This window comes from Candoia aspera, chromosome 3 (genome assembly GCF_035149785.1).
Source record: "Candoia aspera isolate rCanAsp1 chromosome 3, rCanAsp1.hap2, whole genome shotgun sequence".
Taxonomy (NCBI): Eukaryota; Metazoa; Chordata; class Lepidosauria; order Squamata; family Boidae; genus Candoia; species Candoia aspera.
This window is the reverse complement of record NC_086155.1, coordinates 182,968,077-182,996,021: the sequence shown is the minus strand read 5'-3', so window position 1 is coordinate 182,996,021 and position 27,945 is coordinate 182,968,077.

Sequence of the window (27,945 nt, the reverse complement as noted above, 5' to 3'; positions counted from 1 at the left end):
ACTGTGCTGTCCACTAAAGCACGTTTAGACTGGGCAAGTTTAATTCTTGGACCAGGTGCGGTATTTAGTTTAATAATATGCAGCCATAGGCACACTCAATCCTGATTATCTGTGCATTCTGTTTCTGCGGATTCCCTTATATGCTTCTATAAAAGTGTAACCTACTTTTCATCAAACGTGGCCTCAATGTGGCTATGCGCAACCATGCGCAGCAGGGAAAAAAGTCTGAGAACTTTACCACAAAGCATTGACACAAGCTACACCAAGGGAAACTGTGTTCTTGTTCTCGCAGTGTTTATTGTGTTAACAGGTCTCCACATTGTTCTAATAATAGTTCACGTGTTCTCACTAGGATCAATGCTTCAATAATCATGGTTTCCATTTCCCCGGGAGTTTTCAAGAACATAACACCCATGGATAACAAGGACTGAGTGCATATGAAACCTCCCCCCTCTTTTGTAGTAGTTCCTTTTCCTATTTTTTTCTTGATCTTTTTTCTTTTTTGGCATTGTGCTAATGACCATCCTAGAATGGGGTGGGCGGGGCAGGAGATTATGAATGTAAGAATGTAAGATTTTGTATTTCAAAGGACTGCATGAGAGCTTTGCCAGGTTGTTATGACTAATACAACAGCCATTTTGGAACAGGCAAACACACTTCCATGTTAGCCATTTTGTGAGAGAAATTACAAAGGTGCCCACTGGTATTAAAGCAAGTCCCTGAGCTACTCATGTAGTTTGGGGAAGGCAACATCTGGGTGGCCAGGGAACAACACGTAGAACTACTTGGGAACTGAGGCCTGCAGTGAATGAGGCAATCATACAAAGTCAATAGTACTATGATACACATGTAGGTAGGGCCAAGTTTTAAGACTTTTTTTTTAAAAAAAAAATCTGGCAGTATATATTTACTGCCAGTAAATGCTGGTAAAATTATAAAGTCACTACCAGCATTTGACAATCATGGTCAGAGGCTTCTCTGGAGTCAGAGAAAGAGAGTATAGAGCACTGTTTCTCAACCTTGACAACTTTAAGAGGTCTGGACTTCAACTTCCAGAATTCCCCAGCCAGAATGGCTGGCTAGGGAATTCTGGGGGTTGAAGTCCAGGCTTCTTAAAGTTGCTAAGATTGAGAAACACTGGTTTAGGGGCTGCATGTGACCTGAGGCCATAGGTTATTTACTACTGATCTAGTCACTACTGTCTATCTTGACCTGCAGAAGCTTTCCAAACCAAAAACAGAGGCCTCCCTGAGATTTCCATGATATGATTTCAAGCTGAGGCCCAATACAAAACACAGCAGCACCTTTCGATCTTCTTTTGATTCTTGTTCACCTGATCAGCCTTTCGGGTTACTGGCCTTTTCACAAACTTTGCCTTCTCTGGGCACCTTGCCATCAGAACTTGATGGATAGCAATGCGGAACTGCTCCCAAATTGAACTAAATATGTATGTAAGTATGTATGTATGTATGTATACATACATACATACATACATACATACTCACAGCTCCCTGCAGCCAAGATAAAAGTTTGCTGTATTCCAGATGACTGAATGTGATTCAAAACTAGAGGGCACCATGACACAACTAGTCGATGTTGTTACAATATGGTGGCAAACGACTTGAGAATGATTAATTTCCAGCTCCCAGATATTGTAGACATCACCCGTAGAATTTTTGAGTGTGTAGGATTTATGTGACTTATAATCTATGTTTGATTAATTTGCGGAAGTGCTCTTTTTATACTGCTGACTGCTCTGTATTTCAGATTAAGAACTGAAAAGGTAAGATTCCAAGATAAAGATATGATAATGATCTAGCAATCTGCCCTAACCTTGCTACTTATGAGACTGTATCTTCCACAGTATTCCTGGATGACTGAAATAGAATTACGCATGCTGGCTTCAGCTGGCTCAGGCACATGTTTTAGAACCAATAAGCACATTTGTCATTTCACTCAGAAAATTGCTAACAGGGAGATGTGCTTGCCTGGTATAAAGTGGCTGTGGTATTAGTCATGGTGGGTCCCAGAGCACTCATTTACTACTAGGAGAATTGGGGCAATTTGTTTCTAGCCTCCCCTTCTGGCTCTGCACTCCCACCCCATTTTATGCTTGTTTTTTGAGGGCAGATGAGTATTGTTCTGAACATAGCAATGAGCAGTGGCAACACAGCACTATTTTTTTCTTAAGAATGGCTGTGGGGTCTATGTGGGATCTGGAGTCCTATTTGGCTGTAAAGATAATGCTAGCTGTTTACTGGTGTGCTAAGCTTGCATTTTCCTTTGAAAGCTCATGGGGATCTCCCTTCATATTAGCTCCACAATAACAATCCCGAGAGGTAGGTTGAGCTGAGACAGTGACTGGATAAAAGTCACCATATGAGCCATCATAGCTGAGGGTGGTTTTGAACCTGGATCCCCCCAACAGTAGTCCTAAAACTTAACTACTACATCATGCTGTGCTTGCAACAGGCTAACTTTCCATTTTTTAATTACTTATTGTTAAACTAAGGGGAACAGTAAAGCTGGAGAGTGCAAAGGCACATGGCTCTTTATAGGTAGGTAAAGGTAAAGGTTTCCCTTGACGTAAAGTCCAGTCGTGTCCGACTCTAGGGGGCGGTGCTCATCTCCGTTTCAAAGCCTTGGAGCCGGCGTTGTCCATAGGACACTTCCGGGTCATGTGGCCAGCATGACTCACGGAACGCCGTTACCTTCCCGCCGAAGCGGTACCAATTAATCTACTCACATTTGCATGTTTTCGAACTGCTTGGTGTGCAGGAGCTGGGACAAGCAACGGGAGCTCACCCCGCCGCGCGGTTTCGAACCGCCGACCTTCCGATCGACAGCTCAGCGGTTTAACCCGCAGCGCCACCGCGTCCCTATTCTTTATAGGTAGTGTGTGTGTATATATAGAGAGAGAGGCGGGGGAGAGAGGGGTCTCTTGATCCTTTTCATCTTCCTCAACCCTTCTGTAAACCACCGGGAGTGGTAGGAGTGATGGGCCAAGATAGGTCGCACGGACTCAATCCTGTCTAAGGCCTCAGCCATCTTCCTACTTCAGGCAGTGGCCAGTGCCTCAGCAGGACTGTGCAGCAGAACCTCAGCTGGGTCCATCAGTTGCCGGGGGCAGACCAATCGAATAGGTCTTGCAGATAATGTTATGAATGATTAAGAAAAAAAGATATTTATGGATGCTTGCTTTTCAATCTAATGAGCCTTCCACAGCTTGAATTCCTTTAGAAGTTTTATTCTTCTACCAGTTCTACTCAGTAAGACCAAAAGTCAGGGATGATGAGAACTATTGCTTGTGAAGGGACTGGTATTAGAGATGGACCAGATTTCAGTCCAGCAAATACATTGTTTTAGGTACTTATTAGCAAGTTATTAGAGAGGGATAGGAAATAGTCTGTAGTCAAAGCAATGGCAAAGGAGTGGCACAGAATTAAAGGTAGCTAACAAATTCATAGGGAGCAGAAGCTTAGAAGCAGATTGAGAGGCAGGGATGGAATTAGGAAATGAGAACTTTAGCTAAAATATAGGAAGAGTACAGCAGAGAATAATCAAGTCTATTACACTTGATTAGTCCCCACTAAATACTCCTTACTGTGTAATACATGTATATTTCTCCCAGATACGTTTGAGGTTTGCTAGTCTCTGCTGCTGGTATACAGGAAGGTCCAGCTGAAACATACTATTTGAATATGCTATTGTCCACAGCTTGCCCAGTAACAGTGCAGATGTATCTGAAAATGATATAGAATTCAGTGACAAGATTTAATGAGGTGCCTTATGGATGAGATTCAATGTTAACTTTGCATTTTCTGGCTTTGTTGATTTTGTCACACCTTAACACTCTTTTGGCTACAGAATCATTAAGTTACACCCCCCTCCTCCTGTGCTGCATTCTAAACAAGATTTATTATGCTACAGTAAGATAAATCTTGCTTTTAGATTTGAGTAATAGCATGATTTATTTACACAGCAGCCGATGGGTCAAAAAAGAGCTAGGTCTGAATGAAAAATAATACTCGTTAATACAAATATGCATTATTTTTCTAACTACTGAAGAAAAACCATACTTAGGACCAAGAATGAATAAATCAAACTCCCGGTTCTGAATTGTATTTGTTTAATGCAGCCTAGGTAGAAAACTCAAAACGTTTTTTGACTGATAGTTAGGAGCTGCCACTGGAAGTCCATTGTTCTACAATCCTGATCTAGTTCTAATTATATAGAAATAGAAGCATCTTCTAATTCTAGAATACCCAGTAGCAAAGACCAGAGGAAAAATATTATAAATAATGACTATGGTTGTGCAACACATTAAGGACAATTGTCTTATTAGTAGCCCATAATTACATTAACTGGATTAAAAGTAACCATTTTCGGAAGTCTCTGCCCAGTTTCCTCAGGAAGTGGCTGGTTTCTCATGAGACTTTGCTCCAGAAGAGTATTGGAAATATTGTGTGACATGAACAGAATGTTTCTCATTGGATCAGGTAGCAGTGGTCATGGAACGGGAATTGAGAGAGAGAGAAAAAGAGAGAGACTTAAGAAGCTGAGCAATGTTCCACGTCCCAGTTCACACTAACATTTACTGGAACTATTTTGCATTAAAGCTGTATCTCCCTAATCACAGTTGACTGTGTATCTGTAACACTCAACAACATTCATGTCCCAGTTTTGTGTCATGAAAACAATGTCAACGAATCAGCAATAAATAATGTCAAGGAAAATTTGCACAAACTTCCTTTACATTTGGCCTCTTCCTCTTCTTCTTTTTCATAAGAATTTTATTAAGTTTGAAACAAAGATAAAAACTACAAAAAGAAAAGAGAGAAAAAACTAAAAGAGTGTAGAACACAAGAATTTTTTTTTGAAGATTACATAAAGAGGTGACTTCTGACTTTTAATAGCAGGAATATACAGCAATTTCCATAATCAGTCTCTTACTCTATATCAAACCAAGATCACATTATTTCTATAAATCATTCTATTAGCACATTATAAAAATCACTAAACACAATTCCTCCTTCCTGTTATATTAAAAGAAAAAGAAATATATAAACCTCCAAATCAACTCCCCCCCCAAACAACATGTATTTCATTTTTTCCTTCCTACTGGTATTCTATATATTTGTGTCCACTATAATAAAAATCAAATTATAAAAACATTTAAATTGTTTACTTTTGTAATTAATAATACTATAACAATCTTAACCCTATTAAACCTAAAACCAAGCAAATATTATTATATCTTATAAATCTTAAAAATCAAACAAATCTAAAAGCAATCCAGTAAATCTTAATCCAAATCATTAAAGAAAGATAAAATCATACAAGCCTTAATATCAATTAAAAAAACATTCTTATTTTTTTACCTCATCTCAAAATATACCAGAGCATTTACATATCTCCCTATTACACGCAAGGCATTTTTCATACAGAAATCAAACAGCCCAACTGCCCCCCTTAGAAACTCAGACTTCTCAGTAAAAGAAAAAAACCTCCCACAGAACTGCTTCTTTCCCACAACATTCCATAAAACACACACACACACACACACACACGCTTGTGTGATTTGCAATTCAGTTTGTTCTTTTAACTCCTTCAACACCAAAATCTGATCATCTGGCACAACAAGAGCTTCAATTTCACTGTCGGTAGAAACATCTCCTTCATTAGAATCAACTTCTTCCACAACCTCCTCAGCCAGGTGAAACATTTTAAAGCTGATATTTTCTGCAATGTCCCAAATATCTTGCAGAATAGCTTGACAGGTATCATGAAAGATCTGTTTAAAGATTTGTTGAAAGATCTGTTTAAACTCACAACAAGGCTCACAATGGAACCCTGAGAAAGTCTCCTTGAAATCCTCCATGTTTCAGGCAGTAGATTATGGCGCCCCCTAGATACTTGACTGGCAGACATAGGAGTTAATGAGTTAATAGAAGATCTCCGAAAGTTGTTGACACAGGAGAAAGTATGCTAACAAGCAGCTCTCAGAGAAAGTGAACAGAAAACTGAAGATTCGAAACAATGTGTAGGAAAATGTTAAATCCTTCAATTTCAATACAAAAATAATAGCAGGGAGACAATTATTTATTTTCAATCCTCCTCAATATCCAAATGGGAAAACAAGCCAAAGCTTAAAAAAGATTTTTGAAAATTAATCCCAGAAATAACAACAAGCACCATCGTTTCTCCTTGCTGTAGAAAGTCTCTCTTAGGGTACATAACATACATACATACATACATACATACATAGGGTGATTTAGAAATGGGGTGGCTTGACCTAGTGTCCCTTAAGGCTATAGCACAGGTTGGAAATGATGACATCCCAGCCTCCTGGCAACTCTTACCCAATTGGTGCGAATGCCTGTTTGTGATTCTTAGGCTGCAAGTCCCTGTTCCAGAGGACAGATGGGATATTCTGAGCATTTTCTTTGTCCATGAAAATGCTCCGGGCTTCAGGAAAAAAACCTGCCCACACCCCAGGAAAAAAAAAATGCTGCTGTCAGTTCTGTCCACAGAGCTTGCAGACACAGCTGTTCAGTCGGCCATGTCCCCACCAGAAGTCCACCTCTTTCTCTTCTTGTACACTGCCCTAAGTATCCTGAACTAACCCTTCATAATTCCAGAATACTGAGCTGCCCTCAAGAACAGTTCAAACAATCTCAGTGGGAAATTTGATTTGGATGTTTACCTAATCTTATAAGTAAATCTTCATTTTCTCCAAGTTTTTGATGCAGTCCTTTAACTAAACAAATGTGTATATAAGGAAGTGTGTACTACAAAAATGATCTATGAGGAAAAAAAGAAAAACAGTAAAAATAAACTCATACTGGTGATGCTAGGCCAGAAGTACCAGGGACTAAGAACAAAGTGGGAGGGTTGAATAGAAGGGGTCAACTTCTCCCACAGCAGGAAGCTGAGCATATTGGTCCCGCCATTTTGTTTCCTGATGGTCAACTCACCCTGCTTTTTATGTGCTCAGGAACTAATTGTTACCTAATTTATCATAGATAACACCCCTGATATTTGGAAGAGAGCAAATTGCACATATATATAGTATATGCACAAAATGGGCATGAAAATGCATACAGACTAAAAAATTGTGCAGATTGATGTGGAAAATGACAAAACATACTTTAGACCAGTGTTTCTCAACCTTGGCAACTTTAAGAAGGGTGGATTTCAATATTCCGAATTCCCCAGCCAGTTGTGTTGGCTGGGGAATTCTGGGAGTTGAAGTCCACCCATCTTAAAGTTGCCAAGGTTGAAAACCGCTGCTTTAGACTGAAGAGAAAAAGGGAACCTGGATCAGGAAATGCATGGGGAATCCTCCCAGAAGAAAAGCAGGATATACATAGATAAAGATAATGTAAAAAATGATTACGACAGTTATGGACACACATACATGCACATGCATGCGTGCACACACCCCATTGGGCATTTGTAATTAATTTTAAGCTGTTTGTTAGTATTCAATATTTTCCATGTCTTGAAGGATTATAATTAAGAAAATGGGAAAAAGGGAAGGTTCTTATTTGTTACAAAGTTATTTTCTGCCAACATTTGCTTTCTGGGGTCTTGAAATTAACAAGAAGGGACTTTTTGCCCAAGTTGCTTGCTTCATTTCTACTTTGGTTGTTCTGCATTCTGTGCTGACTGTTGAGACACTGTGGTGGATATGATAAGCACTGGGGAGGACAGCTGCTTGCCCCATGCTTGCCCGGGTGTCCATGATCTTAAAGAATTATTTAGTTCATTCTTCCACCCAGACTTTGACTGCATTCTTGAAAGGATAGTAAATTCTATTTCCCCTCCAAAGCCTTGGGATGCTGACATTCTCAGCTAAATATTATCTATAGCCAAAGATGTTTAAATAGTCTTAAGTTCACTGCTCCAGTTTATACCCCCACTGCTATCGCTAGGGCCATTCCAATAACTTAATACAGTAGCTGTGAATAATGACTTGCCCTGACTTGGGTTAATACTGCATTGTATTAATCCAAGCATTTAGAATGGGCATCTATTGTAAATAAAAAAAATCTAATTGCCAGTGAGTAAACATAAAATTAGTTTTGTAATAAATATGGGACTTCTTGATTCATTAGTAAAAGAGTTTGATGCTAATTAATGCAAGGCAATACAAACAACTCCATGCATGAGCATTAGCCAAAGATATAGAGTTGCAATGCACATAGTCGATAATATCTCCCTTGACAAAGACTAAAATCTGATTATAAACTCTTTCCTGTGTAGACACTTCTTCTTCCTGTCTCCTTTTCTCACCATACTGTTAGTTCCACTTAAGGAAATAAGTTTTTCACTTTGACCTTTCTGCTCTAACTGTGCTGAGTCATTTATCCCAATTAGCACGGTGTACCATCCAGTTTCAATATATGGCACTGCACAAAATGAAAACCATGCAGGAACTAATATATTATGTTGCTTGAGAATTCTGCATGCTCCCATCAGTTCTGACTTATTTCACGTGCTATTGAGTGTGTGGTTGGTTCAAAGTCTCTCTCCAGTAGTTATTAATGTAATTAATAGTATTAATAGAAGGAATGCTGCTTTTCCTTCATTGTAGTGGTAAAACAGAGCTTACGAATAGTTTGTGTTTGCATTGGGAGCTTCTCAGCCCCTGGGTCCAAGTGAGCCTTAACAATTTTCTCCCTGCCCCAAAAGAGATTCAGCATCTTATATCAGAAAGCTGAAGTACGTATTTATTTCCCTGTCCTCTACTCCAGCTTCTTGCAATGATGCTTGAATGTACTGGGGAAAGTGATGGCTGAAAAGACACAGATATACTATCGTATACACTATCATTATACTGTACCTATTGTTGTTTATTCGTTCAGTCGCTTCCGACTATTTGTGACTTCATGGACCAGCCCATGCCAGAGCTTCCTGTCGGTCGTCAACACCCCCAGCTCCCCCAGGGACGAGTCCGTCACCTCTAGATTATCATCCATCCACCTTGCCCTTGGTCGGCCCCTCTTCCTTTTGCCCTCCACTCTCCCTAGCATCAGCATCTTCTCCAGGGTGTCCTGTCTTCTCATGATGTGGCCAAAGTATTTCAGTTTTGCCTTTAATATCATGCCCTCAAGTGAGCAGTCTGGCTTTATTTCCTGGAGGATGGACTGGTTTGATCTTCTTGCAGTCCAAGGCACTCTCAGAATTTTCCTCCAACACCACAGTTCAAAAGCATCAATCTTCCTTCTATCAGCCTTCCTTATGGTCCAGCTCTCACAGCCATATGTTACTACGGGGAACACCATTGCTTTAACTATGCGGCCCTTTGTTGTCAGTGTGATGTCTCTGCTCTTAACTATTTTATCGAGATTTGTCATTGCTCTTCTCCCAAGGATTAAGCGTCTTCTGATTTCCTGACTGCAGTCAGCATCTGCAGTAATCTCTGCACCTGGAAATACAAAGCCTTTCACTGTCTCTACGTTTTCTCCCTCTATTTGCCAGTTATCAATCAAGCTGGTTGCCATAATCTTGGTTTTTTTGAGGTTTAGCTGCAAGCCAGCTTTTGCACTTTCTTCTTTCACCTTCATCATAAGGCTCCTCAGTTCCTCTTCGCTTTCAGCCATCAAAGTCGTATCATCTGCATATCTGAGATTGTTAATGTTTCTTCCAGTGATTTTAACTCCAGCCTTGGATTCCTCAAGCCCAGCATGTCTCATGATGTGTTCTGTGTACAAGTTGAATAGGTAGGGTGAGAGTATACAGCCCTGCTGTACTCCTTTCCCAATCTTAAACCAGTCCGTTGTTCCGTGGTCTGTTCTTACTGTTGCTACTTGGTCGTTATACAGATTCTTCAGGAGGCAGACAAGATGACTTGGTATCCCCATACCACTAAGAACTTGCCACAATTTGTTATGGTCCACACAGTCGAAGGCTTTAGAATAGTCAATCAAACAGAAATAGATGTTTTTCTGAAACTCCCTGGCTTTTTCCATTATCCATCGGATATTGGCAATTTGGTCCCTAGTTCCCCTGCCTTTTCTAAACCTAGCCTGTACATCTGGCAATTCTCGCTTCATGAATTGCTGAAGCCTACCTTGCAGGATCTTGAGCATTACCTTACTGGCATGTGAAATGAGTGCCACTGTTCGATAGTTTGAACATTCTTTAGTGTTTCCCTTTTTTGGTATGGGGACATAAATTGATTTTTTCCAATCTGATGGCCATTCTTGTGTTTTCCAAATTTGCTGGCATATAGCATGCATTACTTTGACAGCATCATCTTGCAAGATTTTGAACAGTTCAGCTGGGATGCTGTCATCTCCTGCTGCCTTGTTATTAACAATGCTTCTTAAGGCCCATTCAACTTCACTCTTCAGGATGTCTGGCTCTAGCTCACTGACCACACCATCAAAGCTATCCCGGATATTGTTATCCTTCCTATACAGGTCTTCTGTATATTCTTGCCACCTTTTCTTGATCTCTTCTTCTTCTGTCAGGTCCTTGCCATCTTTGTTTTTGATCATACCCATTTTTGCCTGGAATTTACCTCTGATATTTCTAATTCTCTGGAAGAGGTCTCTTGTCCTTCCTATTCTATTGTCTTCTTCCACTTCTGCGCATTGCTTGTTTAAAAATAATTCCTTATCTCTTCTGGCTAACCTCTGGAATTTTGCATTTAATTGGGCATATCTCCCCCTATCACTGTTGCCTTTTGCTTTCCTTCTTTCTTTTTTGCTTTCTAGTGTCTCAGCAGACAGCCATTTTGCCTTCTTGGTTTTCTCTTTCTTTGGGATATATTTTGTTGCCGCCCTCTGAACAATGTTGCGAACTTCTGTCCAGAGTTCTTCCGGGACCCTATCTACTAAGTCCAGTCCCTTAAATCGATTCTTCACCTCCACTGCATATTCCTTGGGAATATTAGTGAGCTCATATCTAGCTGATCTGTGGGTCTTCCCTAATCTCTTTAGTCTGATCCTAAATTGTGCAAGAAGAAGTTCATGATCTGAACTACAGTCAGCTCCAGGTCTTGTTTTTACTGACTGTATAGATGTCCGCCACCTTTGGCTGCAAAGGATGTAGTCAATCTGATTTTGGTGTTGTCCATCTGGGGAAGTCCATGTATAAAGTTGTCTCTTAGGTTGTTGGAAGAGAGTGTTTGTTATGCAGAGTGAGTTGTCTTGGCAAAATTCTATCAGCCTATGTCCTCCTTCGTTTTGTTCTCCCAGGCCATGCTTACCTGTAATTCCAGGTGTCATTTGACTGCCCACCTTAGCATTCCAGTCTCCCGTGATGAAAATAACATCTCTTTTAGGCATGTTGTCCAGTAGGTGCTGCAGATCCTGATAGAACTGATCTACTTCAGCTTCTTCAGCATCTGTGGTTGGGACATATATTTGGATCACTGTGACGTTAGATGGTTTGCCCTGAATTCGAATTGAGATCATTCTATCATTTTTTGGATTGTATCCAAGCACTGCTTTAGCCACTTTACTATTAATTATGAAGGCTACTCCATTTCTTCTGTGGTCCTCTTGTCCACAGTAGTAGATCTGGTGGTCATCTGGTGTGAAGTGGCCCATTCCAGTCCATTTCAGTTCACTGACGCCCAAAATGTCTATCTTTAATCTTGACATCTCACCAATAACCACATCCAATTTGCCCTGGCTCATAGATCTTACATTCCAGGTTCCAATGGTGTGTTGATCTTTAGAACATCGGATTCGCCGTTCACCACCAGCGCCGTCGGCCGCTAGCCGTCCTTTCGGCTTTGAGGTAGCTGCGTCATCACGTCTGGGGCTAGTTGAACTCATCCTCTGTTCCTCCCCAGTAGCATTTTGACCATCTTCCGACCTGGGGGTCTCATCTTCCGATGGTATACCGACATATCTCTGGTTGTACTGATCCATTTAGTTTTCACGGCAAGAATACTGGGGTGGGTTGCCATTACCTTCCCCAGGGATTGCATTTAGTCTGACCTCTCTGTCATGACCTTCCCGTCTTGGGTGGCCCTTCATGGTTTAGCTCATGGCATCACTGAGGTGCTCAAGCTCCAGCACCATGACAAGGTAACGATCCTTTGCTGAAGATACTGTACCTATAGCAGTTTTTAAATACAACAAAGGAATGGTCTCCAGGAGGTCTGGTATTTCCCCTTTTTATTATTTAATATCATTTTTGGGATGAAATTTTTCAGACCTACCTAGCTCAGAGGACTGGTGTATCAAGCCAGGGAAAGGAAATACTCTAGAGCAGTGTTTTTCGTACTTGGCAACTTTAACATGTGTGGACTTCAATTCCCGAATTCCCCAGGCAGCATTCCGGGAGTTGAAGTCCACACGTCTTAAAGTTGCCAAGTTTGAAAAACGCTGCTCTAGACAGTGTAGCTCTCAATGGATAAAAGGGGGTAATTGCACATAATGTATCCTAAGTGGCCCTTTCACATTCTTCTATGTGCTTATCAAAGAGAATAAAGTTGTGCTGCAAAAGAAGATTCCCACCCAAGTCAGGAGATTCCACGATTACAATTACAAATAAAGGGAGAATAAGTAGTTTTTAGTGATGATATATTTACCTTCAGTCTGTAAGGGAGGACCCTAAATTAACTTGTAAAGTTTCCTGCTTGGGCCAGGCACACTGCAGTGAAGCCCCTGGGTGAGACACAATGACTCATACATCTGAGTAGGATTTTATAGATTGATCAGTTTTTGTGACCCAAAACCATGCTTCTTGCTTACAGTCGTGATTTACAAGGCATGATTTCCTGTCTAACACATGCAGATTTTATGATGAATAGCTTGCTCCCAGTTACCCAAGGACCAGCCATTTGCCCCTCGCAGTGATGTGATATTGACTGACTTACAGGTTAACTTCCAACCAACCAAGTCCATTGGCTGATCTTTGTGTGAGAATATCTTGTGCAGAATTTCCTCACACTCCACCGACTAAATGATGATTTATGTAGTCTTTTATTGTTTAGAAGGTTTGGAGAATGGAAAGAGGGTGGTATGAAAGTGTTGTTAGAAAATAAGCATACAAAGAACCATGAGAAAAATCTATCCCCCATTGCATGACTACTAACATTTCTCAGGAATTTGTTGTGAAAAATTACATCAGAAGTGTTTTGGCAGTCCAAAGAAACATTGTCTACCACTTCACTCCACTTACATGCTTGTTAAGGGCAACCCTAAATCTTAGATAAACGCATGTTCAGAATATATAGTGCATATTTTTTAAACTTTGTGGTATTTCAATTATTACTATTCAGAAATAATCTCTGCCATAGGAATATTTTGAGATGCTAAAGTATTTTTTAGTCCTAAGGAAAGGAACAAATTTAACTACTGGAAAACAGCTGTTTGAAAGAAATATTTGAAGTGTTCTCTTAGGTCTGTGGAGCAAATTTAAACAATCCTTAGAGGCTGCTCATCAAGACACATTCAAATTCATTAAAAAGGAAAGTGAATAGAACATAACAACACAAAAGCAAATGATGTGAGAACAGATCTAAGTCTAGTAAGTAGTTTTACTATAACTTCATGGGGTTATGGTTTCTCTTTATTATAGGGAAAATTGAAATTTCTGCCGAGTTTTATATATAGCTGAAAACTTTTAAATGATTCTGGGTCTAGATGAAAGATAATACTTGGAGGAGAAAACAAAGAAATATAGGAAATGTAAATTCCTCACATCTTGAATGCATACTTGTAGAAATGTACCTTTTATTTCATTATCACCTACAATACTAGGTCCATTCTCTGCTTCCATATTTTTTAAGAGTTATTTTCAAGATAAGATAAAGAAAGTAATATGCTTGGAATATTAGAAATATTCAAGAAATGGGAAATAATTTGGTGATAATCTACTGTTTTCATATGGGTTTTTGAAGCCAGAAAATAGTGGCATAATATAGCTACAAAATACTGAAATGTGTTTATTCAGCCAGGTGAATGTTATCTCCATTCAATAAAAGGAGGAACTCTTGGATAGCACAGTGATTTGCCTGCAGGTTTTATTTGAAGAGTTCTCACATTCAGGCTTGCATAATTTTGAAAATAAAAGTTAGGGCAGAAAAAGAACTTCGTTAGGGCAGAAGAGGAATCTCTTTCTTTGACTAATTCAGTTAATGGATAACAGGAGGAGGAAGAGCAAAAAGAGAACTAAATGCATACATAATTTATGACCTGGCAGGGGGTGGCTAACGAGCCCCTTGGGGCAGCAGAGGCTGGGGCGGAGTCTCCCGGAGCAGCAGGATAGGGGAAGTGCATCCATCCTTGCTCTTCTTGACCTCTCAGTGGCTTTCAGTACCATCGACCATGGTATCCTTTTGGGCTGGCTCAGGGAGTTGGGGGTGGGTGGTGTAGTCTTACGCTGATTCACCTCCTTCTTCCAGGGCCAGTCCCAATCGGTGTTGATAGGGAGCAAGAGATCTGGCCTGTGGCCCCTCCTTTGCAGGGAGCTGCAGGGTTCGGTACTCTCCCTGCTCCTTTTTAATATCTACATGAAACTGCTGGGTGAGATCATCTGTCTCCACGGGATGAGGTATCATCAATATGCTGATGATACCCAATTATACATCTCCATCCCAGGTGACTTAAGTGATGCTGTGACCACCCTTTGTTGATGCCTGGAGGCTGTAGGGGTCTGGATGGGGAACAACAGGCTTCAGCTGAACCCTGGTAAGACAGAGCAGCTGTGGGTTGGGGGCTCCTCAGCATCTAGGAACTTACCATCTTTGGTTCTGGATGGGATTGCACTGCCCTAGACAGGTCCAGTGTGGAACCTGGGGGTTCTCCTGGACTCAAAACTCCTGCTTGAAGTGCAGGTGGCAGCCGTGGCCAGGGGAGCCTTTGCCCAACTTTGTGTTGTGCGCCAGTTACCCCCCTTCCTGGACTGGGAGGCCCTCCAGTCAGTCATCCATGCCCTAGTCATCTCCCATATGGACTATTGCAATGTGCTGTACATGGGGCTACCCTTGAGGAGTATCCAGAAGCTACAGCTGGTTCAGAATGTGGCCATGCGAGCAGTTTTAGGAGCCCCAAGGATGGTGCATATAACACCTTTGCTGCGTGAGCTGCATTGGGTGCCAGTTTGCTTCCGGGTCCAATTCAAGGTGTTGGTTATCACCTTTAAAGCCCTACATGGCATGGGTCCAGGTTACCTGAGGGACCACCTCACCTGCATTGCATTAACCTGTCCCACCTGGTCAGGCAGAGAAGACATGTTACTGACCCTGCCCATGAGAGATTGTTGAGGAGGGCCTTCACTGCCATGGCCCCTGCCCTGTGGAACACATTACCCCCAGAGGTGAGACAGGCCCCCACTCTCCCGGCCTTCCAGAAGGGGGTGAAAACCTGGCTTTGCCACCTCACTTGGGGTGGGAGGGGGGATAGTCAATCATGGGGGTGGCTGGCGCCATGATGTGGCCCCGAGGAATTTATATTTTATATAATTTTAAATATTTTCTAGATTTTCTATTTACAGTTTTATGATGTATTTGTTTTTATGATTTTAATCTGTTATTTTAATTGAATTGTAAACTGTTCAGAGTCAGTTGTGAGATGGGTGGTACAGAAATGTGAGAAATAAAATAAAATAAAATAAAAAAATTTACATGGGTTCCTCCAAGGGGAGTACCATACTGATGTTGTGGGAAGATTCAACAGCTCCACTGACCCTGAGAGCATGAGCTCTTGTTCAGGTCACTCTAGCTCAGCATGGCTGGCTGGGGATCCTGGGAGTTGAAGTCCACACGTCTTAAAGTTGCCAAGGTTGAGAAACCCTGCTCTAGCTGGTGATATTGAAAGGTGACGAGGGAGAGCCTCCCTGCAATGAAGGGTGAGGGCAGGTGGGACCCTACAGGTATGAGGGAAGCCAACCCATTTAAGATAAGAAACTTGACAGTCAAATGAGGAAACAGGCAATGGCAGACCTTGTTTGAATTATTGTCAAAGAAACTGTATGGACATGTCTGTAACATTTTGAAAAGTTTGGAGGCCAAGTGATGAGGCCTCCAGGTTAGAAGGCTCCTCTGGTTATTGGGGATGAATGTAACATTTCCACAAGTAGATCTTGAGTTGGTGATGTGGCCAAAGACCAAAGCTGCAAGGAAAACTGATCAGTGATGCTGCTAGTATTGAAAGAGAAATTCCTTGCTTTGTAAGGACACATGCAATCAGAACCTGGACTATGAGAAATATGAACCAAAGAAAACTTGAAATTATCATAGCCAAAATAAAGCATTGGATTCTTAGGAACAAGTGAATTTAGGTGGACTGGAACGGGGCATTTTAAATTAACCAATTATCTGATATATATTCAGGACACATGAAAAACATATTGCTAAATATATACTCAGCTGGAACTGAATGAATGTTAGAAAGGAAACTATTAGAATTAATGGATATCCCATTAGCATCGACCTTATACAAGTGTATACTCCTAGAAATGTAATGGAGGAATAGCAAAATGCAGTAAGAGCTAAATGCAACATCAAGGAAGACAGACTATTAGTATTGGGTGATTAGAATCATTGAAAGATTTGGATTGGGTAAATACAGCAATGGAGGAGATAGAGATAGATCCACAACATTTTGAGAAGATAATTCTTTCTTTATAGACAACCTTTATAAACTTTATAAACACAGACTCTACACATTATTTATTTATTTATCAAGTTTATATGGCCACCCGTCTCACACAAGGTGTCTCTGGGCAGTGTCCAATGAAACCAACGATTAGAACATATTATAAAAACCACTTACAACAAAGTAATTAAATAAGAACAAGATCCCAAGAGGGTTAACATCAGAATGTTATATGTGATGCAGCCAACATGTGGGTTCCTTGCTGGCAGGGGATCCCTAGCCTGTTGAAAAAAACATGTTTTGAGGGCTTTCTGGTTGGGGCTAACCTCAACTCAGGGAGGAGGATGTTCCAAAGGGCGGGTGCCACAGCAGAAAAGACTTGTCTCCTGGGTCCCATCAGATGGAACTCCTTAGCAGACAGGACCTGCAACATGCCTCTCCTGCTGGACCTGATGGGATGGGTAGATGTAATTGGGGAGAGGTGGTCCCTCAGATAACCTGGCCACATGCCAGGAATCAAATATATACACAGGAAACAGAAGTTGGAGAAGTACAATCCAGTCAGACAGGATGCTTCCACATGTAGATTGTGGAATAGACCATAAACTATTGGCTACATATATGGTATAAAATTTAGAAGATTAAAGAGACTAAGTGTGCCAGCAAGATATGACCTGGAGAACATACTGCCAGAATTTAAGATTGGGGTTTATGTTACACAAAAGTGAGCATGAATGGCTATAGCAAAGGATAAGAAACTTTTTGAAGGCTGAATGAAAAAAAAAAAAAACTATTCCCAGAATTTCAAACAAGAAAAGATCAGAACAAGCTATCATGATAACCAGAGAAATAAGGAGAATGAAAGTCTTGGGTAACAAAAAGGAAGTACAATGATTAAGCACAGATTTTTAACATTGTACAAGAAAGAATAAGGAAAGATAATCAAGAACGTCAACAAATTAAGAAATATTACAAGAAAATGAAAATGAGATTTTAAAAAGAGGTCATAGAAATCACAAGAAACTTTACAGCTCAGGTAGTGTTATGCAGGGATCATCTAGCAGGCAACAGTGTACAAGTGAGATCTTTTAATTAAAAAGTATTTAATTAAAGAATATACATCTCAGAGAGAATACAAATGTCAAAAATGGTGACTAAACATGCCTCAGGGGAAGAGATGGATTTTATTGAGGCAATGAAAGCATGTCACTAGGAAGGAGAAAATAGCAATCATTGGGGAAATAATATTCAGTGGAGAAACAGTATTTAAGACAATAGACAGCACTGAGAATAGAGTGATAAAAAAATGAAAAATGTTTATGAAGTACTCAATGGGAAAAGTAACAGTCAATGGAAGTAGTGTTAGAGCAGTACTGAGGAATGTAGTATTGAGGAACAGTCCCTGGGAGATAATGGTAGAACAGCATGCATAATGGAGCATTTAGGAGAAATAACAAGTCCAGTACATGCTTTGTATAAGTCTTTTTGCCTGGTGGTGGGGGTGAGAGAAGGTAAAAAAGTGAGTTTAGGAGAGGCAGGAAAAAGGAAAGGTGCACATGCCTTAGCATTGGGGAGGTCAGGAATTCTGAAAGAAAGAGAAAAGAGGGACCAAGAAGCTGCTATATATGCAACAGAGTAGAAAGTGGAGAGAAAAGAAGAAAAGGGGCACTGAGAAGTCATTGCGCATGTTATGACAGATCATAATGTCATGCTACCAGATCAAATGTTCTCAGAACAATTGATTGGACTTGCATGCATGTTTCAGTCAACACGTGTATTACTCTTGTGAGTTGAAGGCACGGGAGGCAGGGGACATCGTTGGAGTGTGAAATCATTTTGTTTGGATTATCTTGTAATGCCAAGGTTGTTTGCGAGGAGCCGTTGAAGACAGCTGCAGATTCTTACACTAATTGGCATGAGGGGGAGGGGCGCATACCTGAGATGGGGAGTAGGGGGAAATTTGCATTCACTGAAGATGTTTAATGGGAGCAAAACGTGGGCTTTTTCATTTGCAACTTTTTCCTTTGTACTGAATGCTATGCACCATTAAAGAGAATTCTAAGTAAATGCTTATGAGTCGGATTTAATGGGAAGTTGAGTGTTCCAGTCATCATACATAACTAGATCAGGAGAAGGGTGGGGGAGAAAAGGAGGAGTGGTATATATTTCCATCACATGGTCCTAGTTATTGAGAATTGGAGGTAAAAGAGCTTCCAGAAGTTCAGAGGTGTAGGGAAAGGAAGGGGCTGGTCTCTATCATCAGTACTTTTTGGGTGGATCAGCTCAGCCCTCTTCTTGGCTTCTTGAGTCAGGAGAAGGAGTTGGGACAGGAGAAAGAACACTCAGAGCTGACTGTCCAGCTCCTACAGCTTTCTGAAGTGGCTTCAACTGATGGAGAATAGATTTCAAAATGAAGTTCTTCCCTTCTTTGCCTGTCTGGCCAAACATTCAAGGTTTTATATTGTTTGTCAATGCAGATTACTCAGAGGGATTGCTGAATCATCTCCTCATCCAGGGGCAAGTATACAAAGGCTTCCAAATTTTCTTTGTCTAACAGATGTGCTTGAGACTCTTTGGGATGCCAGTCCTCTTACATTCAAGTAGATTAGGGTTCATTCAATTTGTGATCCAATTAACCTTTCAACAGGAGGCTTATGTGCTTGTGCTACTTCCCCCAAATGAAAGTTTTATCCCTAGAGAGAATATGGATATTACACCTAAGCAAAGGCCACATTCACATATTTGCAAAGGGGGCAGGATGGTTCCTTATAAGCATTTGCCTAGTAGCAAACCTGTGTCTCCTGCAATACCTCTCATGTAATGAAGTCTTTTCCCCCTATATAAGCCTGAGAAAGTGCAGAATTGGGATTTCAGGGTGAGAATCAGGAGAAGCTGAAGGGAGGTGATTTCTGATTAAATTGAAAGTTCCATTACAACTGGAATACTCAAGGCTAATCAAGAGATCAACAGAGGCAAAGGAAGATGGAAATACCATATTGAAACCTTTTACAAATGGAATTATAGAATGACAGATACTTTTGTAGAGAGAGAATATATTCAGGAACCAACTCCACTAGCAAGTAAAATATAACAGGCAATAGACCAGCTGTCAAATAGGGAAGAACTACATACACTATAGCAAATATATTTTAAGAATCCCTTAAAATCACAACTGAAGGTTAACACTGAAGGCTGAAATTGTAGGAGAAATTTCACCAAAGAGTTTTTTTTAGCAATGGGGATGATTTATTAAAGCACAGATTGTTTATTGACAGTAGCAGTGACAGCTGAGGCTAACCTGAAAAAGGGGCAGTGATGAAACTCCTCTGTACAGACTTATGCAATACATATGATTAATGCAGCCAAAAAACCTGATTTGATACAGTAGCATAAACTGATTGGATATAGCAACATCTCTTGTGTTTGGTGGGGGTAGTGGGGGGACTGTAAGATAATGAGGGCACTACTATGAAGACCATTTTTTATGAGTTATTCTTTGAATAAGAGTTACTGTTGATGTTATTTTGCTAAGTTTTATCTCTAAAAGGCCTTGCTTCCCAATGCTGTTCCTATCCCTTAACATTTTTAAATATCTAAAGGTTTCCTTAGTTGTGCTAATAGTTTATTTTCCCTGGGAAAGAAGATTTGGGGCAGGGTAATTGTCTTATCCTTACTAACACATATTTTCTAATACAAAACACTGACATATTGAAAGATGCAACTAACAACCTTTTGTTAGATGAAAGTAAAGAAAACATATGGCTCATTATGAGATAAAAATGAAAGTGAAAAATCTGGGTTAATGCTAAATATTTAGAAGACAAGGGTCATGTCAACATGCATCTTTAGTGACTTTGCAGTTGATGACGAAGCAGAGAAGGTGGCAGATAGTTTTGTTTTTTGGGCTGAAGAATATATACAGATGGAATATGCTGAAGAAATAAATAGAAGCTTATGTATTTGTTCATTAAATTTTCAGTCAAAGACCAAAAGAACAGTAAGATATTAGATAAAACAGTTAAAACAAATAGCAGTAGGTTAAGAAAGTGAATATAAGAAGTAAAGAAGAAGAAAGTAAAACGGGAACTTTTATTCAGGACCCATTCCTTCTTGACCTTCTGTTTTCTGGTTATGCCATGCACACTTCCCAGTGCATTCAAGTTACTTTTCTATTTCTTTTGACATGCCCAATTCTCCTTTCCATATGACAAAGTGGGCAGAAACTTGCCCTTATACAAGCTGTTTCTATTTTTTGTGGGAAATATTTATTCCTTGCAATAGACCACATACTACCCACTATCTTTCTACCAATTTTGTATGTCTTAAACATTCACCCCCTATTTTTCAGAATTCAGTTAGTGTTCTACAAAGGCAAACAAGTTCATGCATTTAATTTTTCACCATTTATGTATAACTCGTTTCACTCCATTTTTACCCATCAGATTCCTTGGTCTCTGATATATTAATTTTCAAATTGATACACTTCGTTACACTAGTGTGGTTAAGGTGCTGGTCTAGGAATGGGGAGACCCAGGTTCTAGTCCTTTAGGCATAGAAGCTAGTTGGGTGATCTTGGGTCAGTCTTTCCTTCTCAGCCCTAATCAGTGTCAGCTCTGTGACAAGCCAGCTGAAAAACCAACCCTTGTCACATCATGCATTAATAGCTTCACAGTGTGAAATAGGTGGCCACAGTGCGAGGCAATGTGGATGCTGTAACTAATCAGGGCAAACCTAAGGACAATACTCCTTTTTTCATTATGCAATCCAATATTCACTGCAAATTGTTTGGGTTTTCAGCCACTGACACTGCATACAAAAGTACATTCATATTTCCAAACAGTACACCTCTAACATCACCAGAAGCATTCCTTATATATTTATCCAAAAGGGAAAACGTTCCCTTGATATCTCCAATTTTCTTGAAGAGATCTCTAGTCTTCCCCATTCTACTGTTTTCCTTGATTTCTTTGCAATGTTCATCTAAGAAGGCCTTCTTATCTCTCCTTGCTATTCTCTGGAAATCTGCATTCAGTTGGTTATATCTTTCCCTTTCTCCCTTGCTTTTCACTTTCCTTCTTTCCTCAGCTATTTGTAAAGCCTCATCAGACAGCCACTTTGCTTTCTTGAACTTCTTTTTCTTTGGGATGGTTTTAGTTGCTGTACAGTGTTACAAACCTCCGTCCATAGTTCTTCAGGCACTCTGTCTACCAGATCTAGTCACTTAAATCTATTCATCACCTCTACTGTATATTCATAAGGGATATGATTTAGGTCATACCTGAATGGTCGAGTGGTTTTCCCTATGTTCTTCAATTAAGCCTAAATTTTGCAATAAGAAGCTCACGATCTGAGCCACAGTCAGCTCCGGGTTTTGTTTTTACTGACTGTATAGAGCTTCTCCATCATTGGCTGCAAAGTACATAATCAATCTGATTTCGGTATTGACCACCTGGTGATGTCCATGTGTAGCGTCGTCTCTTGTGTCGTTGGAAAAGAGTGTTTGCTATGACCAGCGTGTTCTCTTGACAAAACTCTATTAGCCTGTGCCCTGCTTCATTTTGTACTCCAAGGCCAAACTTGCCTGTTATTCCAGTTATTTCTTGACTTCCTACTTTAGCATTCCAGTCCCCTGTGATGAAAAGGACATCTTTTTTTGGTGTTAGTTCTAGAAGATACACTAATCTTGTATTTTTTTACCAATTCTCTAAATCATTAACAATCAAATCAATCTTACTTCTAATCTTATATTCATTCCTTTGCATGAGTATGTATGAATATACTTAAGCTAAAACCTTATATTTGTAGCAAGCAGGCTTATTTCTGTGGAAATTCTTGCCGGTCTCTATTCTTATTCATTCTTGAATCTAAATGGTCCACTTGTTCCCATCCATCCATTTATGTCATCTAGTAGAATAATTTATCTCCCAAATACCTTTCATTCAGAATATTGTACAACTTTTCCCAAAAAATCGTATCTGGGGTTGTTCCATTATCACTATTCATTACAGCATAATGTGATCAACCTATGATCAACTCCCAATAACCTAGATGACAGCAATTCATACTTTCTGATGTACATTTTCATAAGCTCATTCATAACTAAGCCTACAGCTTCACTTCCCTGCATGTAGTTAACTTGATTCCACAAGATCAGATCACCTTCATTCACATCTATTGCATCATTATATTTTCACAGATATACAACATTATTTGTTTTTTGTTCTTTCCTTTCATTTCTTAATTCATGCTCTTTACCATTTACTTCTCTTACAATCCATCTCACAATCTTCTATAAAGCATGGCATAGTGGTCACAAGGTGGGCCCACAGATATTGATCTCTATTGCCCAATATGATTTTGGTCAATTGAGGCTTTCACATATTGTTTTTAAGTAAGATAGAGAAGGTTTAGATTAGCTTACCAGCCTTAGTTATACCAGTGCCATATGCCACCTTCCTTTAAGGAGAGCACCAGTCAGTTTGATATATTTTGGCCACTATAACCCAACAGAACCAAAGCTTAGTTTATCCCAACCATGTTCACACTATTCTATGCAAGCTAGGATTCATAATCAAGAGATTAATAGCGCACCAACTAAAAAGTTGTCTGCATCCCACCAACTAAAAAGTGTATTGATACAAATGTCTTTAATGTCTTTAAAAACAGAAAGATTGCCTCAGGCTATTAATTTCTTCCATCTGTGTGATAAATCAATGACTACCATCATCTTTATATACTGTATGCTGCATCCTGAGTAGAACACCCATCTATTTCTAGTCAGGATTTCTGTCCTTTAGACTAGCAAAGACAAAGCCTTTTTATGTCTACCTTGCCTAACCTGGTGCCTTCTAGACATGCCCAAGCATTTATTGGGGATGCGGGGTGGGGAAGAGACAAAACATGTGATGAAGTCATGATGCAAATTCCACTCCTTATATACTTGTGTGTATGTCATGTTACAAGTACCAAGGATAGAACCTGCGTTATGGTAACACAACACATATTTTGTTATTTTCGTCTCATCATGTCTAGCTGTGGACACCTCTGCAGACATATCAAACTTAACTTCCATAATCTCAGCCAAATTGGAGAAAGTTGTTTCATATAGCTTTCTCTTTTCAAAGAAATGCCTTCTCTGTGAATTTTCTAACTGTTCTCATTCTTTTTCTTCCAGCTACTTTAATGAAAACCTCCATGAAACCCCCACAAAGAACTGGAAAAGGCAATAAAACTGACCAGACTTGATAGGTCATATTTCTAAACAGTACAAAGAGCCTTTACAAACTGAACATCCCTACTGCATATATTGAATCAGGTAAAGCAATAAAGATGCAATACAAATGGCAAAAACAGCACACTTGTTGCTAACTAGCTCATTCCAACTCTTTGTCACCCTGGGAATATGAACATCTGAATAGGGTTGCTGTTTTTATGCCTTTAATTTTGAAGAAAGGGATTGGTCAAGATTCTATTGTTTCTTCATGTCTATTTTTTTTAAAAAGCAGTGTAACAATTTTATAATTTGCAGTGATATAATAGACTCGACCCACAGCAAGTTGCAGCATCTAGCCAAACTTAGCAGATCCTCAAAAAGCTAAGCAGGGTCATACCTGTTTAGTACTTGGATGAGATATTGGCAGGAAATCCCAGGGCTGTGCACTAATTTGGGAAGTTGAAAAAACAGCCTGGAAGAATCAAAGGCAAACCACTTCAGTACTGATGCCAAGTAAATAGCATAGTCTGAGCCACTATCATGGGCTGAGCTCAACTTGAGGGAGACTTTACTTATAACAGTCCCATCATCCATTTCCAGTTTATGACAACCAACCTGCTGAATCATTTGTTTCAGCAAGGAAGCCTGAATGGCTAAACTCTTCTGTAAGGGTTTGGTTAGATTTGGAGTACATCTTAAGAAAGACTTCTCTATGAATGCATCTTCCTGCAGCTGTGCAGTACATGGGATCTGAAGAGAAAAGGGTGCTTCAGAAAATGTGGGGCTTACGTGGCAGCTGTTGGCAGCCCCTCAAACCCAACACAACTTTTCTCAGGATTGTGTGGATCCCTTCCACAGATGCCACACAGCCCTAGGCAGGGGTATGGTAAAAGAAAAGGTCACAAGGCAGCTGCAATGGTTCAATAGAAGCTCCATCTGTTTTCTATGTGTGTCCAACACATAAAAAAATGGGTAGAGCTTTGATTGCACTGTTGGGGCCATCTTGCCTTTTAAAACCATATTCTGGGGACACCCCTAGCCCTGGGAAAAGCTTAAAGGGTTGGCTGACATGTCCTATGTAGACCCCAAAGCAGCTTTTGCCCTTCAAAGTCTTGCACAGCCTTTCAACTCCAATTTTTAAATAATAGTTTTCTGCCAAGTATCTCATCAGCAAGAAATATAAGTCTGACCCTAGAAGCAGTATGGCAATGTCACCATAATTCAACATAAAACAGACTTCTGGTGGGGACATGGCAGACTGAACAGCTGTACCCACAGGCTCAGTGGGCAAAACTGACAACGTGGCAGGTTTTTTGGGCTCACGCAGGTTTTTCCTGAAGCCCAGGAGCATTTTTCCAAGAAAGGAAAACACTTGGAATCACCCCATCTGTCCTTCAGACAGCTGCTTGCAGCCAGAAGATCTCAAACAGCATTCATGTTTGACTGGTAAGAGCTAGCTGGGAGGCTGGGATGTCACCATTTTCCAAGCCGTGCTGCACCCTTAAAGGGACACTAAGACTGGCCACACCATTTCTAAATCACCCAATTTGTATTTCTTTTAAGTACATGTACCCTAAGAGAGGCTTTCTACAGCAAGGAGAAGTGAGTTCTCTTGGTGCTTATCATTATTTTTGGGATCAATTTTTAAAAAAAAAATATTTTAAAGTTTTGGACTTTGTTTTCCATCCAAATATTAAGGAGGATTGAGAGTAAAGTATTGTTTCCCTCCATGTTATTATTTTTGTACTAAATTTGAAGATATTAGCATTTTCCTACACATTGAATTGGCTGTTTTGAATTTTTAGTTTTATGCTTCTACTTTCCCAGGGAACTGTCTGCATATCTCACTTTCACTTGTGTAAACACATTCTGGAATTCTTTCATATCTTCGACTTTAGCTGGTTAAGCTCCTGGGGGGTGCCATAATCTACTGCATGAGACATGGAGGATTTTAAACAGACTTTCTTTGACTCCCACCAAGATTTTAAATGGATTCTTTCTGTTTCCTACCAAGTTGCAAAGCATTCAGTACATTGTGGAAAATATGAGGTCTAAAATGTGTCATTTGGTTGGCGATGTTGTGGAGGAAATTGAGGAATTTAACAGTGACAGAAATGTCTCTTCGACTTCTGTTGAAATGCTGGATGAAGATCGGATAGTCAAGTTGAAGAACCTAAAGAGAGAGATTGAGTTGCAAGCCGTAAGTGAAATTGATCTTCTGATGGAACACCATGGAAAAGAAGGGGTTATTGACTTCTGGTGGGGATATGGCAGTCTGAACAGCTGTGCCTGCAGGCTCCGTGGACAGAACTGACAACATGGCAATTTTTTAGGGCTCAGGCAGGTTTTTCCTGAAGCCCAGGAGCATTTTTCCAGAGAAAGGAAAACACTCAGAATCACCCCATCTGTCCTCCAGACAGCTGCTTGCAGCCAGATCGCAAACAGTGTTCCCGTTTGACTGGTAAGAGCAGCCGGGAGGCTGGGAAGTCACCATTTCCAAGCCACCCTGTAGCCTTAAAGGGACACTAAGACCTCCCACCCCACTTCTAAATCACCCAATTTATATTTCTTTTAAGTATGTGTACCCTAAGAGAGGCTTTCTACAGCAAGGAGGAACTGGTTCTCTTGGCGCTTATCGTTATTTTTGTGATTAATTTATTTTTTTTAAATTCTTTTTAAGTTTTGGACTTTGCTTTCCATCCAAATACTAAGGAGGGTTGAGAGTAAATAACTGTCTCCCTGTTATTATTTTTGTACTAAATTTAAAGATACTAGCATTTCCCTACATGTTGAATCAGCTGTTTTGAACTTTCAACTCCCTGCTGCTACTTTCCCTGAGGAACCCTCTGTTATCTTACTCTCACTTGTGTAAACACATTCTGGAATTCTTCTATTATCTTCCACTTTCTCTGGTTAAGTATACAGGGGGTGCCATAATCTACTGCATGAGGCATGGAGGATTTCGATCAGACTTTTTCAGACTTCCATTGAAACTTTAAACAGATGCTTTCTGATTCCTGCCAAGCTTTTATGCAAGGCATTCAGGATATTGTGGAAAACATGAGGTCTAAAATGTGTCATCTGATTGGGGATGTCATGGATGAAACTGAGGAATTTAATAGTGATAGAAATGTCTCTTCTAAGAGTGAGATCAGGGCTTCTGTTGTAATGCTGGATGAAGACTGGATAGTCGAGTTGAAGAAATTTAAGGGAGAGATCGAGTTGCAGGCCACAAGTGAAATTGACTTTTTAATGGAACGTTATAGAAAAGAAGGCGTTATTATGTATGGTAGGTTTTCTGATGAGAAGTTGGAGTTTTTGAGGGGGCAGTTGGGTTGTTTGATTTCTTTATGAAAAAAGCTCTGTGCACATTGTGGGGATATGTAAATGCTCTGGTTTATTTTGAAGTGGGGTAAGGGTTTAAGAATATTTATCTTGATTGCTTTTAGGGTCTGGTTGATTTCATTTATCTTTAATGAATTGGATTAAGATTAAGGTATAAAAATAATAATAAATGTTTGGTTTTGGGTTTAATATGATTATTATAATTGTTGTATTATTAATTACAATGGCAGACAATTTATATGTTTTTTTTAGTTTGATCTTTATTATAGTAGACAGGAATGTATGGATCAGTAGTAGAAAGGAAATAGTTAAATAAATGTTATTCTTGCTGGGGAGTTGATTAGGAGGTTTATATATATTTTTCTCTTTTAAAGTAAGGGGAGGGAGCAATTGTATTTAGTGATTTTTAGATTGTGCCAATGGAATGATTTATAGAAATAATGTGATTTTGGTTTAATAAAGAGTAAGGGATTGATTGTGGAAGTTTGTAGTATATCCTTGCTGTTAAAAGTCAGAAGTCACCTCTTTTTGTAACTTTAAACATTTTTTTTTCTCTTGTGTTTCCACGCTTTTTTAGTTTTTTTTCTTTGTAGTTTTTTTGTTTTTCTGTAGCTTTTATCTTTGCTTGAAACTTAATAAAATGAGGGGGAGATGGGCGGTGAATAAATTTATAAATAAATAAAATTATAAATAATTTTTTTAAATAAAATAATAATTCAACAGTTTCCTTTCTGCACTGAAAGGCTCTGTAATTGTTGTGTTGAAACCATGGGTGATATCGAGTGCTCTCAGTCTCCCCCATTGACTTTGTCAGAATGT